The sequence below is a fragment of the Amblyomma mixtum genome, chromosome 6, assembly GCF_055824585.1.
Source record: "Amblyomma mixtum isolate Tamu chromosome 6, ASM5582458v1, whole genome shotgun sequence".
NCBI lineage: Eukaryota > Metazoa > Arthropoda > Arachnida > Ixodida > Ixodidae > Amblyomma > Amblyomma mixtum.
In genome coordinates this window covers 13,896,781-13,915,195 of record NC_143017.1, presented here as the reverse complement: position 1 = coordinate 13,915,195, position 18,415 = coordinate 13,896,781, and the positions used below count along the sequence as shown (strand labels likewise).

Below are 18,415 nucleotides of genomic sequence, written 5' to 3'. Positions count from 1 at the left end.
GTCATCATGAAGAAACCTGAAAATTGAACCCAATACAAAAACTTTTGGCGCTCGCACGGAGCAATAATAACACTGGCAGAGTTATGCAGAGCCCAAATCTCGAAAGACAGAATATTCTATGGGCGTTTTCGTCTTCTACCTGCTCAGTAGCGATGAGCTTAGCCTGCAGGAAAGCTCATGATGTCCACCGTTAAAAAAAGCACTTCTATAGATTATTTTATGAAATCAGCAACCCAGTGTGATAGCTTTGAAGGGCAATTTTCGCTGTCAAGTTTGTACTGGAAGCCCTAGATTACCTAGTGCAGCGTCGCAATACCGGGAATTCTGTAACTCTGCACCGTCATGAAATTTCTCAACGTGCAAAATGCGCACCACCACAGCAAATTTTCGCAGAACAAATGAAACATAAGTGCATGTCCAAAGGCTCTACCAGGAGTGGGCGGGCAGTTTGGCAGAATTAGCAGAATTTTAACAGAATTAGCAAATCAACCTACAAATTCCCATTTTGTCATCATGAAGAAACCTAAAAATTGAACCCAATACAAAAACCTTTGGCGCTCGCACGGAACAATAATAACACTGGCAGAGTTATCCAGAGCCCTAATCTCGAGAGACAGAATATTCTATGGGCGTTTTCTTCTTCTTCCTCCTCAGTAGCGATGAGCATAGCCTGCAGGAAAGCTCATGATGTCCAGCGTTAAAAAAAGCACTTCTAAAGATTATTTAATGAAATCAGCAACCTAGTGTGATAGCTTTCAAGGACAATTTTCGCTGTCAAGTTTGTACTGGAAGCCCTAGATTACCTAGTCCAGCGTCGCAGTACCGCGAATTCTGTAAATCTGCACCGTCATGAAATTTCTCAACGTGCAAAATGCGCACCACCACAGCAAATTTTCGCAGAACAAATGAAAGATAAGTGCATGTCCAAAGGCTCTACCAGGAGTGGGCAGTGGTGGGCAGTTTGGCAGAATTAGCAGAATTTTAACAGAATTAGCAAATCAACCTGCAAATTCCAATTTTGTCATCATGAAGAAACCTAAAAATCGAACCCAATCCAAAACCCTTTCCGCTCGCACGGAACAATAATAACACTGGCAGAGTTATCCAGAGCCCTAATCTCGAAAGACAGAATATTCTATGGGCGTTCCCAGGTAGCACAGAAACGTTATCATAACGTTAAATTTTTGTTCGAGCCTAACGTTACAACTAGGTGGTTAGCGTCATTTTTTCGTAGCGTTTCTGTAACGTTACTAATAAACGTTGCTATAACGTTTCCCTAACAGCTCATACACAGTTTTGCTACGTATGTATAACGTGAGGAGAACGTTATGATAATGTAATGAATGAACGCTTAAAAAACACTGAAGCAACAGTCGCACTACTTACCTGAAACCTCTATGAAGTGTTCGCTAAACGCTCAAGAAAATGTTAGTGAAACACGTAAAAAACTACGAAATTGTGAAAACCTTTCAAGACCACCGTAAGCTGTGCTATATTAATCAGATAAAGGCATCATGCACTGTGGTCTTGAGTTCATACTTCTCAGGCATGCAAAATGGGCATGGCATCACCTATGCGCATGTCATAATTTTAATAGAGTGATATTTGATGTCACGTTCTGACTAAGTGTACTTGCCAACAATTCGATGGCTTCAGCAATAGGTACCTATTTGCAGCATATATTGAAGCATTAGCACACTCTATTCACAGTAGGTAGAGCATTAGTATAACCACAGGAAACTACATGCTATTATTTGAAGTAAGTTCAGTCTGCAGCGAATGTTGTAGAAATTTTTATTGCTAGATCATATACAAATGAAAAATTAAGTGTAATATGCTGTTGTAATGAAGTGAAAAATGTCCAAAAATGCGCGTAAACAAGCAGACATGCTAAACAAAATACTGTAAGCTATAGTTACAGGTTTCCTGTAAGTTATACAAACAAGAACATACCATACAGAATATATACGCAGGGCTTACAGACTGAAAGAATGACAATAAGCTTTGTAGAACAGGAACCAAAAAACTAAGTGCAATATGCTGTCGTTCTGAACAATACTGAACTGAAAAATGTCCAAAGATGCGTACAAGCAGGAAGGCTGGTGAATAGATGTACTGTAAGCTATAATAGCAGTTTTGCTGTAAGTTATAAAAACAAGAACGTACCGTACAAAATATATACATAAGACTTATAGACGGAAAAAATTACGATAAGCTTTGAAAAACAGGAACCAGCAGGAGTCAGCAAGAAAAATCTCTGTTCCTTCCTGGAGCACACACACCTCTGGATCACACCTTTTTCATCTGTAGAAAAAAAAGAGAATGATGACAGCAACATGACAACCTTATTGATTCTCATACCTGTGTGTCAATGTAAGCAGGCTCTAGTTCAACTGCTAAGCACTAGTGCTTTTTGAGGATTCATCAGGGTCAGGTTAATATTTCGGTCTGTCAGTGGTTGAAAGAATGAGGTTCACATTAGCGTAGCATAAAGCACTGGTGCAGCAAAATTAGCTTATTATTCATTTGTTATGGCTGAGCAATAGTATTGGGGGAAAAAAATCTGTGCCCCTTAGCCCCCTATTATCAGAGTGAAAGCTTCATAAAACATACTCTTAAGGTTATGCATGAGAAGGTTATGCATGAGGCATGCATATATATAATATGCATGCATGCATGCATCCAAGCATGCTTATAGAACAAGCACAGCAATATACTCTTTTCGTGTAAAAGTGTAAAAGTACAGATGCAAAAAAGCAAGTTCCAAGTCTTCTCAAGCCAGCAAGTGAAAGGTGAACAAAGGAGTGAATCAGAATCTTAATATGCCAGTTTTCACTGTGACCTTGTCAGCAATGAAAATGTCTCTTGCTGCCAAAGATATGTCAAAATCATAAAAGGCACAGCTGTAACATTGTGCAGCCAAAAACACAAGCGGAGGCGGTGGTGCAGTATTCAGCAGTAGCCAAATCACAGTGCAGACGGAAACGAGTAGAAGCAAATGACGCGCATACTAAACCTTGTCGTACGTGCATGCAAGTGACCTGCAATGCTTAACACGGAACATCTAAGCATGGTGGGCTGTCAGCAAATTTGATCTCTCTCTGAATAGCAAGTGTGAGCTTTAGGTAACACCTGTTCATGATGAAAAGTGGAAGTGCAGGGTGAATTTTTTTGCGTAACAAAGAAATGCCAGGCGATATTTGGGTACCAGGAGCTTGAAAATGTCGCGAACAATGACCCATATATGAATTTTCCAAACTGTTTCTGCCAGTTATCGCAACCACATGTTTGCTTCCAAAGACAGCTGCTTTATACTGCCACATTAGTATGCATGCACAAGTAAGATTGTTCCTTGCCTTGGCTGCAGTGAGTCGTGCGTTGCTAAAGCGCAGCCAGTCAGCGAGTGTGCGTGCCATCTCATCGTCTGTAGCACTGCGGGTTACCCGGACAGCAGCTGCAAACAATGTTTGCAATGATCAGGACCACCACTCTAGGTACACAAGTCCTGTTATAGAAAAAAAAGTAACAGTGTCAGTGCAGTGTGGGTATACTCTTACCGAATACGAGGCGGATGATGGCCAGTTTTTCGGCTCTTTTTTTCCTTTCCTTCCTGTCCAGTTGTATTGCACAGCAACATCATCAGAAACCAATTTTTTGAACACCCGCCTTGTTGTCGTGGCAACATCAGTTCCACCAATCTGGCCTAGGGTCTTCACCTGAAAGTAAGGAAGCAACCACACAATGCAAACATGTCAAATCCCACCTATTATTTTTGGGTAAGAGTAAGATGCTGAGGATATTTAACTTACTAGTGCAGCAAAGGTTGCCGCATCTTTTGTGCTTGCCTCCAGGCTGTCAAGTTCTTCCTAGGCTTCACTGGATACACAGGCATGTCGCCTGGCGCAACCGTGTCTGCAGAATCTACTTCAGTAATGATTTTCGCAGCTATTTTTGCAAGCACAGCTGCCTGTCGAGCTTGCTCCACCTTGATGTGCTCAAGCTCCCGCAGAATTTTGACCACAGCTAGAAAAGGGAAAGGAAGCAAGTTTGTGATGTGTAAGTTTCAGATAAAGTTGAAGCAAACTTAAATGTAATATATATATATATATATATATATATATATATATATATATATATAGACAGGGATACTATGTAGAAATACATTATGAACTAGGATGAAGGTTTCATGCTCCCATTCTAAGCAATGCTACTGTATGTCCATTTTAATGCGAGGATATCAGACAAGTGTTCATTTCTGTAAGCAATTAACAGTCCGCATTTTCACTGCTCTGTCTGATAACCTAATTTTGGTGACATAAAGAAAAACATGAAAAATATAGTGTGCTGCGCCTATCATGAAGGCACTGGGCTGCACTACAGAAAAAGAAATAATTCAGTAACATTACAAAGAATTGACCTCAAGAATATTTACAGGATTGCAAAAAGTCATGCGCATGCAATTATATAGAAGCACAATTGAACAGCTGCCGTTTCAGCGAAATTAAAATCTGTATGATTTTGTTCACTGCAGGATGTTCAAGTGCTAGCTCCATTGATAGGCTTCCGGTTGTTCTGAATGGAAAACAAATTTATTAAAGCAGCAGAACATACAAGTCATGTGCAAAAATGTCTCTGCATGCAGCTTAAACTGTGTACCTTATTAATTTGGTAGAAAAGAAGAGTTCACTTACCTGCCTCGGATGGATGACTGTCATTGTTAGAAAGCATACTACTTGGTCTTCCTGGTTTACAAGCGGACGCAGAGGGTTGACTGGTTGAGAGACATGACCTGCAAGCACGGTATAAGTATTGTTATTAATTGTGACCGTCTTTGAAATGTAAGGGATACTAGCTGTATTTGTAAAATTATTGACAGACTTCATTTATGTCTCAGTAATGCATATATGCGCTATATCTAAGGTTCTTTTTCATTCAGACATCTACTATGAACAGTTCGTTTCAATACAATGCTGCTTAAAAACTATACAGACCCGTAACTGATAGTATGTTCGCTCTCTACAGCATGAGTGCTGGCAGGGTTGTTTCTTCCTGTACTGCTGACTTGTGGTAACTGAAATGTTTTCAATCTGTGATCTCACTTGCATTGACAATCATCCCGAAATAAAATCGAAATCGCCGCCAAAACGAAACTGAAACTAAAACCAGTGGTAAATTCCTCTTGTTGACGTAGCTGAGAAACAAAAAGAGCTGTGCTGTACTCCATTGACGGCAGTGACACTAAATGTTTCAATGGGTGAACCGTACAGCTAATGTTGCACTTGTGTCCAAGCAAGCATTCATGCAGCTGGACTGGATGCAATGCATCTGTCTGTGCTGCAAGCAATCCAATCCAATGCAACACAAGCCACGACATGGCGGGGCTGGCTGAAAGATGTGAGGCATGCTGCAATGCAGTTAACTAGAATAGTTACGGATTAGTGTTGTACACAAGAATGATAACTGTGAGTTTACGTTGCTACGCATGAAGGTGAGAAACTGGTAGAGAAAAGGAGGTGAGCACTACACAGCTGCCATAAATGTGAATGCATCTAGCTGCATGCGTAACCTGTCCCAGAACGTGTGACGCCAAAGCTTCGGGGCATACGCTTGGACCTCTTGGTGACAACGTAAGCAGCCATTGTTTTATGTACTTTTAAAGGCGGACACCTTTAATGCCGCATCGTTGTCGCCAGAAGGTTGTCAGCAGAGGTGTCACGCCTTTTCTAATCAGACCAGAAAAAAAACCTTTGTGCACGATGGGATACGAGCCATCACCCTTCCGTTCCGCCGCCGAGCGTGCTAATGGCTACGCTACTTCCTGCCAGCGCATACGTAGTTCTCCTTGTCTAGGACGCTAAAAGAGAGGGCTTGCAGAAAGGCGTCGAATGAGACGGATGCCTCCCAAACGCACTCCAGCTTTTAAGATTCACAAACAGCTGTGTACCGAATTAACATCTTAACCACAGATCAGTGACACAAGCTGCAACACCGCACTAAAGGCTTTCGCCTCACCACACATTGGGTCAGCAAAGTGCCCCCCTGAATTTTTTATATGAACAAGACCCAGGTAGTACATTTGTGTGTGCAGCTGTCATGACGGTAGACCTTCTTCATCTTTGTTTCTGATTTGTACACAATCTCATCTGTGAAAACACTATTTTTGACTTTACCATTTAGACTGAGATACCCAACTGTGGCCCTGTCATTTAGACATTTGCTTTGCTTCAACAATTATTGATATTTTTACAACTCCTTCAATCACATAATGTACAACGCAAACTGCACCACATTATAAGTTACATTTTCATGACGCTGGAGTAACAGTAAGCCTCACTATTTTTTGGTGCTGGTGGCTTTGGCGGCTGTGTGAGGAACTCTGTGCAATCATCATCGGAAGATTTTTGGCTGCTGTCATATTGTGACGTGTCACTTCCTGAAGTGAAATCTTCGAGCTGCTTCGGTGTTCGTCGTGTCCTCTTCACTGGTTCTGGTTCTGATGTCAAGTCCGATTGATCTTCAGCCCTTAAAGCCCGTCTACGTGCGACTTCATAGCTGTCTGCAAACAGAAAGTTAGTAGCAGTATACAGCAAAGTTGTTTGACATTATTAGCACATATGCATATAAGGTGCACAAACAGCAGAAAACGAAATAGAGGTGTAAAAGGGTAGCTTATTAAAGTGTTGTCCAATTTAGTGGCTCTTGTGAATACTTCCAATCAGGAGATAACTATTAGCCATACTAAGCGCTGTATGCATCACCTGACCTAGCAGCAATATAGTAACATGGCTACTGATTTACAGTAGCGTACAACAAAACGCACAGGTACATGCACTAAGCCTCAAGCAGCAACTGAGGCTTTCACGCACCCAATTTTTTTTCTTGACATCGCAACTTCACAAAACGCATTTATGCGAATTGAGAACTTTTTATAATTTTAAGTAGTGCTTAGAAGCAGTATCCGGCAGCTTTCGCTACTCAGGCCTGGTGATGTCAGATGCAAGCTGAAACACCCTGGCACACGTGCTAGTGCACTGTCTGTACATTTCACTATAGCATCTGCTTGTCAGTCTCAAATGAAATTGCAGCTGGGTGCCTTCGTGTTGCCTCTCTTGGACTGCTCTCTGGCAGGTCACTGACTGGTCACCGCCAGGTTGCACATAAAAAAAGAGGAAGCTAATTTGGCATGAGCAAACTTATTGCCTTCTAAAGCTGGACAGTTTTGGGTAGTGTTACATTCTGAGGTAGCAAAAAGGTAATCTTTGAATAATGACATTTCTATCGCGTTCTATACTTACCTGTGGTCGACAGGAATCTGCAGGCAGACTGTTGCCATTGTGTGTCATGCTGCCTTTGGTGCTTGATGGCAGCATTTACTTTCGCCAAACTCTTGAATGGTGGCCAGAAGGCTTTGTTTTTATGAACCCAAGCTGATGGTAGTGTAGCAACGTCATTAGAGTCTGTGAATTGTACTACTGAGAACATCTGAAAAGCAAAATTTAGACCATTGTCAAAAAAAGCTGCCAAGTGCAACAATTGAGTGTCATACTCTGAACTATTTTGTTATATTTTGTTTTTGCTCTTCTGATGTAGTGTTTTTTGCTCTTCTTGCTCACAGACCCTCTGTGAGGGCGTGGAATTTCTTTTTCCTTAACTAAAAGAAAACGTCACGAGCACAGCAACATAGCAGATTGTGTAAGTTGCGTATTATTTGATTTGAAATAAAGTATGCAACCTAACATAAGCAATGTCTTAACATATATGTGCAGTCCATTTGCAAACATGTTTTTTTCAGTGCCCCTTGTACACTGGAGAATACATTAAATACACTAAGAATAGAGTAAGGGGCATACATTAAATGTATGCCCCGTGTGAAGCACCTCAGCTACAACAATGCTCTACTCCTCATGTGTCATCAGTGACATTTTACAAGATGTTTTTATGTGCCTGTGGCCAATTGAACAGAGAGGAAATGATGTTTGGCTGAGGTCCCCAATTTTCTGAGCTTCTGTGCCATAAGTTTCAAATTTTGCAATGTGAGAGCAAGGAGTATGCAATTTTCTACGGGATGCCTCCCGCACGTTAACACAGCCAGTGTTTCGCGCAGAAGGGGCTGCGCATTTTTCCTGGATAGCCCAAGGTCACTAAGAGGTTATGGCAATGTGTTTCATTGTTCTTAGAAAAACATATGTTTACCTGTGTTGCAGAGTGTGCCATCTTCTGGATAATCATCATGGTATAATGTCCCATACACCTTATGTGCTATAAATGCGAGGTTTGGCCCCAGTGCTGCTAAGGAGTCGCCAGCTTTTGCTGCAACCTGCCTGGCCTGGTGCTAACTTTCTGGGGTGATGTGCTTGAAAATGGGTCTTTGAGGTAATTTTATCCAAAGAATGCTAGACGCATGTGTCCCTGTGCGGAAGCTGTCCTTGTATTAGTGGGATCATCAGCCAAAATCCTGCTGCCGGTGCTGCTATTGGAAACTATCATGAAACTCATTTTCATGATGCCTGCTTTCATTTTTTGTAGTGAAAGCTACACTAGGCTAGTAGAAGCGAGTTTCGCCGTGTCTAACCGAGGCCACAACTGCACATGCACCGTGACCATGGCAACTAGCTTCGCCGTTCCACAGTTGTTCCGCTGCTTCCCCAACTTGTGACTTCACGTGCCTCGTTATGCAGCCTCTCTGTGCATGTGCAAATCGTTTGTGGCTCACCCAATGGGTCGTCAGGTACGTGGTGCTCATCGCAGAGAGGAGAAGGACACGGTAGTGGCATCCCAATAGAAGCGCGCGCCGGAGTGGAGAGGAGGAGAAGGGTAGTTTCCACACTGCGGACGCACGTGCTGCTGCGGAGAGCTGACCGAGTGGAGCAGGAAAGCGTCTGCCGGCATCGCATGCTTAGAGCGTGAAGGTGGGTTCAGCATGGAACGGCAGTTAACTTTGATGCGTTCAACGGAGCGCAGGTTGGTTGTGTTCGATGAAACACTCGATCGCCCGCAGCCAGAGCTTTCGCTCCACATTTTGTTCAGCAGCATTGAATCCCTCTCATTTTTCTTCATTGCACGCAGGAAAATCTCCTAACCATTGCCTTTGAGGCTCTTTTTTTTTTCAACAGCAGAGGAGGCAAGAGGCTGGCCAGTAGATCTGGAGGATGGTCCAATGCAAATGGTAGTTATCCCAGCTGGGAATTCAGAAACTGTACTACACCATGCATAGCAGCATTAGAGCATACAATAGTTGTGACTATTCTGCATGTGTCTGACAGCAGTGTTACGATAGAGCGTACAAATCGCCGTACAGGGGATGGAGGCCAAATTAAGTTGTGTGCAGCAGTGGCATGACCACAAAACCATGTCCACAAGGAAACCGGCAACACTTTGATCTGATCTGCTTGACAGACCACACAGCACTTGTGGGCGAGAGGCCAGAAGCCTTGTAATGATGCAGTTCAGTTGTGTCTGCAGTGCCTTGGTGGAAGTTGGAGAGCTGTGTGAAAAATCTTCCACAGATCTAAATGTCTCCATCATGGGATAGAGCATTTGTTGCAACAACCACATTGCCATCTTCCATAAGAAGGCACGAATCAGCAGCATTAATTTCAACAACCATATCTGGCAGAGCAATTTTGCGAAATTGTTCACCAGTGAATCTAGGCGGTGTAGGGCCAGAATCGTGTGGCTTGTGCAAACTTGCTTGTCTAACTGCGCATGCTCTGGGGAGCTGATGTCGTTCATAAAAGCGCCTGATAATTTGTTGCAGTGGCCGGTTTGCTGACTTCAGGTCCTGCTTCAGTTTACCCAAGAAGTTCTCGAAACGAAATGCAGAAAAGGAATCAATATGTCCATACTTCTTCACATAAGCAGGAAGGTGCACTAGGGAGTGTATGTTATATACGTAAATTCCTTCATCATACACGCTCTCAGCATCCATAACAAATTCTCTGAGGAGGTGCTCTGCTACATTTAACTTTGATTGGCAAAGTCCAGGGCTTGCCAGGATGGACACTGCTACACAAAGCTTCATGAAATGATTGTAGTAGCGCTTCTCGACGTTGTTATTCAGTACTACAGGACCAAAGTAGAAGAGGAAGTTTCTGAACAAACGTAGCGCGAAACACAAGACACAGGTAAGGTGAAGACAGGACACGAGCGCTTCTCCGACTAGCCCAGTTTAGCTTACTTGTGAAGTTTCTGAACTCAGTGGCTATCCATCTTTCTAATTCACAGAGGCTTCTTGGCTTGCGGGACATTTCTTGAGGTGTGTACTTTTGCAGCTCCATTAGCATTCCTGAAATGGCAGTCTGAAGACGTGCTGGCAGCTTTGCCTTGTGTGGCCCTCCCTGCTCCCAGTAGTGGAGAAGCCTCCGCATTGCCCCTAAGCAGACGAGGTGCATGTACTCTAGTGGGAAATCCCTCACCATGCCAAACTGCAAAGCAAGTAGAGGAGATTGTTGGTGATGGTGTTCTTTCTGCAGCTGGTTTCGGAAAGATTCGTTTGTTCTTAGTGGACAACTGACCTCTGGGTGGATAACTTTCCTGGCTCTTGCGGAAAAGGTTCCCTCCTGAGTACATTTTTCGCAACTGTAGTACCCACCATGGCCCTTGATGCACTTCAGAAATGCCCTCGCTGGCGCATCACAAATGAATGCATGCAGTTTGACTGCGCACTTTTGTCCGCCTTCACTTATTCCTTCTGTTTGCAACATACTCATCTCAGCAATGAAATCATCAAGGTATTCCTGCACGCTGTGGGGTTTTGCACTGCCTACAAGCAAAGCTATGACAAACCGCTTTAGCTTGTCATTTTCTGCAACTGATGCCAATATGGGCCAGAACTGTTTTGTTGAACTTTTCGATATGGGGAGCCCATCAATGTTGACCAGAAGTGAAATTGTGTCTCCAGTGATGCTGCCACTTCTCATAATTTGTTGTAAGGTTGTTTTGATTCCAAAGCAGTGATACAGTCCAGATCCCATCTCTTTGACGTTGCAAGACCTTGGAGTTCTAAGGAGTGTTCTCGCATCACCAGGAAGTTCAGGGTGGCCATGCCTCTTTAATACTTTGAGAAGCAAGGTAACGTGTGATGCGCAAGCTTTTGTATCACGGGCCCATGTTGCCAGTTCGCTGACTAGGCTTGGCTGTTCTTCACTTGTGATTAGCATGTTATTTTTAATACCTCCAGCCTCTGAGCTGCAGCTAGGTTCTACAGAGTCGATGGCTCCTGACTCATCCAAAGCATTTGGAGCTCCGATGTCAAGATTACTGTCTTCAGCTTGTTCTCCAGCATTTCCGCTCTTTTGTGTGGAATGCAAGGCGGTCGGAAACATGCATGCAAGATGGTTTTGAATACTCTCGGCTACTCTTCTCTTAACCTGTCGCTCACTGAGGTCATGTATAGGGCGCCTACAGCGCTTCATTTCTGTCTGCAATGACTTGACGTGCTGTGTAAAGAAAAAACAGCGTCCGAGAACCAACTAAATTTTTTTCAGCTCTTAAAAGAGCCCGCGTCTAGACGACGATCGGAAAGGCACTCACATCGCTGGATGCGCTGTTGCGAGCTTGGGCTGATGTGCTCCGAGTGCAGCAGGACTGCAGAGGACGTCGCCTTAGCTTTGCTTCAAGGCGTAAATGTTATGTAACAAACCACCGACACAGACTGGGGAGATCGGCACAATGAAATCGTTAGCTGAGCTGCGCACCCGTCGCACTTTCTCCCGCCTTCAAGCTGGTAGCAGACGATCCTGATACGGTAGAGCTGACAAAGTTGAAATAAGCGGATAAAGATTAAGAAGACACCGGAATTATGCATTCACTGTAAAAATCAGCTGTTCTTTACCCCCGCTTTAATAAAAATAGGCCATTTCAACTATTTTGATGGGGCTCCACCTCCAGACTGCTCCAGACCTGTGATCCTCTTCTGGTCTATCAACACTGGGCGACTGCTTTCACGACCATGGCGGTTGAGGCGTTGCGTGTATGCGATTCATGATACGATTTCTCGCGGTGTAGTGTTCCATTTTGTTCCACTGTGCTTTGGTATCGCAGTTTTCAGCCGCTTCGGTGAATGATAAGTATAGTGCCGGAAGCATGTCGACAGGACGAAATGGGTCTACGCTTGCGTGATGGATGTTGCATGGAGGGTCGTTCTACAGTGTCGCCGTTGACCAACCGCAAGCACGAGACGATCGAGGTCGCAGTGACCTCTGCCAAGTAACCACAAGGAATTCTGTGCCTTCGGCTGACAAATGTGTGCTTCCTACATCTTGCGATTCGTGTATTGAACTGCTTAGCACTGCGGGTTTCAGTAGTGAGTGAGGACTTTCCCGCGACGGTTAATCAGTGCTTTCAGAAACGCAGAGTACCTGCTACAAACGCTGACTTTTATGCTACTGAATGGAAGTCGACGCACAAGGTAGCATTTTTACAAAACGTAGCTCATTTTCAAAGTCAGCGGTTAGAATCGTGTGCAGCATATCGCCCTATCACGGCGGCATCTGCGTAGTGCCTTTTAGCTGCTCCTCGAAGCCTGAAATGCTGGCCAAAAGGAAAGTAAACTCCCCTGTATCGAAGAATTCGTTTTTTTTTATCCGGCTATTGTGTAAAAGAAACAGTGTGGTTAGCACGGGGAAAAAAATTTTAGATTCACGAAGACAACCGGTGGTGGGATTTGTGCCGGCATCGCAAACATACGGCGCCGATGCTGCAAACACGAGAGGTTTCTAGTCTTTGCTGATATTCCAAGGAAGCGCGGACGGTTTCCTCTGTGTGAGCTGGCTCAAGACTAGGGCAGCAGACTGATTGGGAAGGCCAGATTCATTTGAGATTTCAAGGATCTGCAACAGGGCTTTCTGACGTTTGCTCCGTGGTGGATGAGCTGCTGTGATGCATGGCTGCTAGTGCTAGGAGGTCAAGCCCTAAACATGGCAACTTTTTTTTTTGTAGAAGCTAGACGCGATAATACCATTGTGCTTTGCGACGTCCCTATAGAACACTCTAAATGGTTAAAATCCTCACCATGCGGCTCTGTTATTGGCAAAGTTGGCGGGCTGTATGGACCGTGGCATCACCTGAGAAAGCAATGCAAAGGGCTAACACACGCCAGAAAAGGGCACCACAGCACCTGTGCACTTCCTCGCTGTGCCTGTAATTTGTACTGGTTCCCAAGGTGTTGACGTCATTGTGGTGTGTATTATGCTAAAAAAATATCGCCCATATGTGACAGCAGCCAAAAGTGGGAAATCTGCAGTGCATCCGGAGTATGTGCTCCTCTTAGGACAGGGCATTTAGCTTGTAGTTTAATTCTGTTGGATTCACTCCTATACCTCTGCCACAGCAAGGTCTACAAGCAGACCTGCATACCTTGCATTTATATAAGGGTCAACTTTGTGTTCTGTAACAACGAGGAACCAAGTATTTCCGGGTGCAGACCACGCAGGCCTGCCAAGTGCTTGAGAAGGGGCTCCTGTCTCAGGTGACTGCAGGCCGGCCACTGTTATCTTGTAGTCTTAGAACTGCTAGAGATGCTTGGGCTTTTGGAAAGTTAGTGGTGCTACTGAGCTTGATCTTCGGCTACTCGGTTATCTACAGCCCCTTCATATATGTTGACGGGTGGCTGGGCTTGCAGTTCTCAAAATGCATAATAGTCTCCAGGACAAGTCAACGTAAGGGCAGCTCGGTTGGTCTTGAAATCACTTGAGGCCATGGCCAGACTCAAGTACAAAAGATAGCTATGTAACTTTTGGTATAATTGTAGGGCACATGAGGTATTAATGCAAGTCTTCCTAAGCTGTACAAAGGCTGATTAGTACCGTGTAAAATACCTTTTGTGGCAAGGTACTTACTGCATCAGCAAATTGAAGCTCAAAATGGAACTGCAGTGTCACCAGGAGATGCAGTGTTGTGCAAGGCCTGCTACTATGTGTGCTTATCTGATATGATGCATTTCAATTATGCACATGACCTATACGCAGCTTCTCCAAGTTTAGGATCTTTCAGTAGTGGTCTGTTAATCAAAATAATCACCACCGTGACTGGTTTTGTTGGGTCATCATTTCCGTAGCGTCGCTCTTGAGCCTGCTGTGACGCTGCACATAGCTTGCACATGCTTTTATGGCCGGTATTGGTGAGCACACAACATTGGTTTTATGGTGTAGATTGGAGCAGATAGGGGCATGTGATATGCAAAAACAAGGATGTTTTCATGTTTCTGCTCACAGGCAGTGGCCACAATGGTGTGTTTGCAGCCTTTGTATATTTCTTGCTTTGTTAATAATGCAGTTACATTAGTACGAACCATGTAATATACGGAGTGTCGCGAGGTTTGAAATTGTCAGGCATGCTTTTACATTCGTGGCAGAGAAGGCAACAAAACACAAGCACTTGTGTCGTGCTGTCTTCTCTGTCATCTTCATCTGTTTTGTGCTCATCTGCCATTAATACATACCAACTAGCTCAACTTCTCACGCTAATTCTCCTACATGACTTCCTTGTGGCTCTCCGTGCATATTTGTGCTGGCAGTATTTGTGATAACAATGCTAACTGACCGCAGTGTTATTACAAGGGCGAATCCTTTTGTACCACTCTGGAGTTTGGGTTGGCAAGTTGTGTTCTTAGACGATTCATATTTTGTATAACAGAAAATGAAGGGCATTAATGTGCTCTTCACTTTATGGCTGTCGCTTGACCCTTATTTATTTTTCACAGGCAACTGATATGGAAAACAGGTGGCTTTTGAAGCTGTCAACGTCCAGCTAGAAACGCTCTGAAAGAGAAGCAAATGGTTCCTTGCGATGTTTCACTCGCTGGCAGAAGTGGTACATATAATGCATTACAGCCTTCAGGGCGCTGCTTGAAAACACGGAAACACTAATAAGGAAAGCAGTTTTATTTATTTATTTATGCACATTCCTACAGGGCACTTCAGGCCATTGTTATAGGGCAGAGATATGAAAAAAAAAGAAGGAATGTAGAAATGCAGTGCTTTATACACAGTACATGCAGTATGCAAATGAACAAAATAAGCACTGCAACATTTTCGATGATAGCAACATCGTGGACAGTACACAAGAAAAGAATCACTATGAGAATTCAATTAGAAAAGAGAAACACTGCAACAGATCAGCTCTGTCCACATATAAAAATTGGTCATGTAGGAATGAAAAAAAAACAAACAACATAGAAGGCACAGTGACGATGGGATCTAGCAAACTGTTTCACTCGTGTATTGTGCGGGGGGGGGGGGAAGAAAATTTAAAAAACATTTAGTCGGGAGTTGTGTTCTCTTTTTTTCATGCTGTTGTCCACACGGACAGACACATAAGAAGGTTTCTTTATGCAAGTTTCACTGATAATTCCAGTTTGATTTTAGGATATTAAAAAGCAAACATAGTTGTAATTATTTACGCCTATCAGAAAGCAAGGGCCAGCCCAAACATTTCAAACTATCAGATGACCAGTTCGTGAAATCATAGTCTCCTGTCGCGAAATGTGCTGCACGCTTCTGTATACATTAGAGTATATCTATATTCTTTATTGTCAGGTACCATGCCATGGACGTGTATTCAATGTTCAAGCAAACATTTGCTATGTCCAAGGCTTGTGTAGCTCCGGTGGAGCATCTCTGAGGTTGCGTCGCAAGAAGTTCAACACACAGCAGGCTAGTTTTTTCCATTCAGTACACTACAAGAGCGTTCCATGACATTGAACTTGAAAATATAACCCCTAGGTATTTGAACTCTGTCATAACAGGCAAGAGAAAGTCATTGATCAGGTAATCTTTAATGGAAGACCACTTTTTATCAGTGAACCTTGTCACAGTTTCTTCCACATGCTGCACCACGGTAGGAGAGTTGAGGTCACCTGCAAGGAGTTGGGATCAGTTTCGGAGAAAACGTTGCAATAAATAGCAGCAATAATCAGCGTAAGGTCTGACTCACGCTAGTACACTTTCAGCAAGGTCAATTGTAAACACCAGGAAAAGAGCTGGGCTCAAAACAGGACCTTGCAGGATGCCATACAAGACATTCTTGTAAGATGACGATACGTCAACTAGGATCACTCGCTATCTTTTGTCTCTTAGATAAGCTTCAGTCCACCTTATAAGTTTAGCTGGTATTTTAAGTGCATGTTCCTTATGTGTGTTTGCTTTCCTTAATAATAGTTGTCTCTAGCTGTTTGATTGGCTACATAGGCTATGTGCACCTGGAGAAAGCTGTAGTGACCTTTCTGGTACACTATGTTTAGTAAGCATCCCCAAGGCATAAGTAGCACAGCTGCAGTAAAAAGTTAGGTCAAGTCAAACTCCCTGCCATAGTGTCGTTTCCGTAACAGGTTCAAAATGTGTAAAAGCACTTGTTTTGTACTTGCTACCGTGTGAAAGGAGCAGATTTGCTGTTCATTATGTCAGCAAGATTTTATTACACATCTGTTCTGCCTGAGAAAAGCAACTTTCCCATCTCTAAAGAAAGCTGAGGATTTTCTCTTTATTATCAGAAATAATAGTTGAAGAATATATCTTTATTTCTTGCTCCCATATACGAGGATTGGCCGCTTACAACTGCAAGAGTGACAAACAGAGCTCGCAAACAGTCTCTACAACTTCATCGTTTAAAGACGCTCCCTCCGTGCTCGTATTGTCAGCTCACAGACAATCGCCCCACTGTTTCCCCGTCGGTATCAGCCGCGCATCTGCCTGAAGGGTGCATATTGTACACCGATGCTTCACATACTGCAGAGCGGGGAGTTACCGCTGTATATAGTCCCTCCCATCCGCATCTCAACTCTCGTGCGACGTACACCGCAGATACATGTACCCCCCTGGCAATGGAACTTCAAGCCATTTACAATGCCATTGCTTCCCTTCCGCTCGTTCCCACATTCAATGCAGTTCATATTTGTACAGACTCCCTCGCCGCCCTTAAACAGCTTAAGGCTGTTCGACGCACATTCCAGATTACACAATCAATTCACCTACTCTGCGCAAAATACCCATGTCCTGTACGCATACACTGGATTCGCGGTCATGCTCACGATCCACATAGCATTCAAGCAGATGCTATGACTCACATTGACACATCAGACGACCCGCCACCTTCCCCTCTTCCCCCAGATCCGTTCCTGTCCCATGTCTCCGATTCACAAGCTCTGCGCCAGCGAACACGCGCTCTAATTCCTCCGTGTTCGCACCCTCTCCCCCGTAGTCTAACTCGGCAGGAGGAGGTATCAGTGCGCCGGATTCGGGCAGGGGCGGCCCTGACCCCATCTGTCCGTTATCGGTGGGGTGATAAATATCTGCCAGCAACTGACAGGTGCCCTCACTGCGGCGCTGCACCGGACATTTGTGATGTGCGGCACCTGTTGTGGACTTGCCCAGCGACGGCCCCTATTAGAAAACGGCTCCTCAGGGAGGTCGGCCTGTGGTGGAACCGCGACGGGGACTATGTGAAGTGGACTATGGACAATCACTTCACCAGCAGCCTATGCGAGTACCTCGCCGAAACTGGTCTACACTCCTTCTTTTAACTTTCTGTAACCTACATTCCACTCCCCCTTTTCTCAACTTATGCCTCAAGGCAGACTTCACGAATAAAAAAAAAAAAAGAGTGCTTTCTTCTTTCAAATGATGCATTCGAAATTAGAATACATGGATCAGTGCGCGGTGTTCATCTACACCTGCTGAGTAAGTTAGAATAGATTTTTATACCGTGATGTTCTTTTACTCTTTGTCAAAAATATACAGCCCAAGGAGTTTGCTTTTGCTTGCAAGCTGTGTAGCGGACCTCTTAAGCACATTTGACAGTCCTAACCGTGGGAGGGTTGAGGGCTTAAGTTCCTCCTGCTTTCGTGCGATTAGGGTCCCTGAGTATGCAAGAGGAGCCACGCTGCACGGCTCAGAAGCAGACCCCTTGGGCTGTGTACTTTTGACAAAGACTGTACGTGCGGCTTGGTTAAAGCGGGGATTTATGTCTTTGTCAGGTGGTCTTGACCATGAAACATATGTCTGTTTGCTAATGTGAATTTATGAGACAATGGAGGCACAAATTAAGGGATCAGATGTTGAGTAGAAAGGTGCATGTATACAATTAAAAATCGGCGAGGTTAGTAGCAGATGGGAGCCATTAATGCTTTCTTATCATATTGTTACGGGATTGGAGAAACGCAGGAAGGGCAAGGCCGGAGAACAAAAGAAGAAGAGGTTGAGAGTGTTGTGCCCCGCTGGATGCTGATTCCCGCTCGCCGATCGAATCTCTCGCCGCTGGCCTGTTGAACCAACTAGAACACCCCGGCTATAAAGATTATAGCCGTAACATCTTGGTGGAGGCGCCGGGTAACGATCTCAGCAACAAAACGGCGCAGCAACAACTGGAGCAGCCCCGCCGGCGTCGTCGCCGTGCCGGCCTGGAACCGCTGACCGAAACC

The 18,415-nt window shown here is 44.2% G+C and overlaps 2 pseudogenes; both read right to left on the bottom strand.

Annotated features, from left to right (window-relative positions):
* Positions 1–3,309: 3,309 nt before the first annotated feature.
* LOC149338244 (uncharacterized) lies at positions 3,310–8,743 on the bottom strand (annotated as a pseudogene).
* Positions 8,744–9,313: 570 nt separating this feature from the next.
* Positions 9,314–11,414, bottom strand: LOC149338243 (uncharacterized; annotated as a pseudogene).
* Between the last annotated feature and the right edge of the window lie 7,001 nt (positions 11,415–18,415).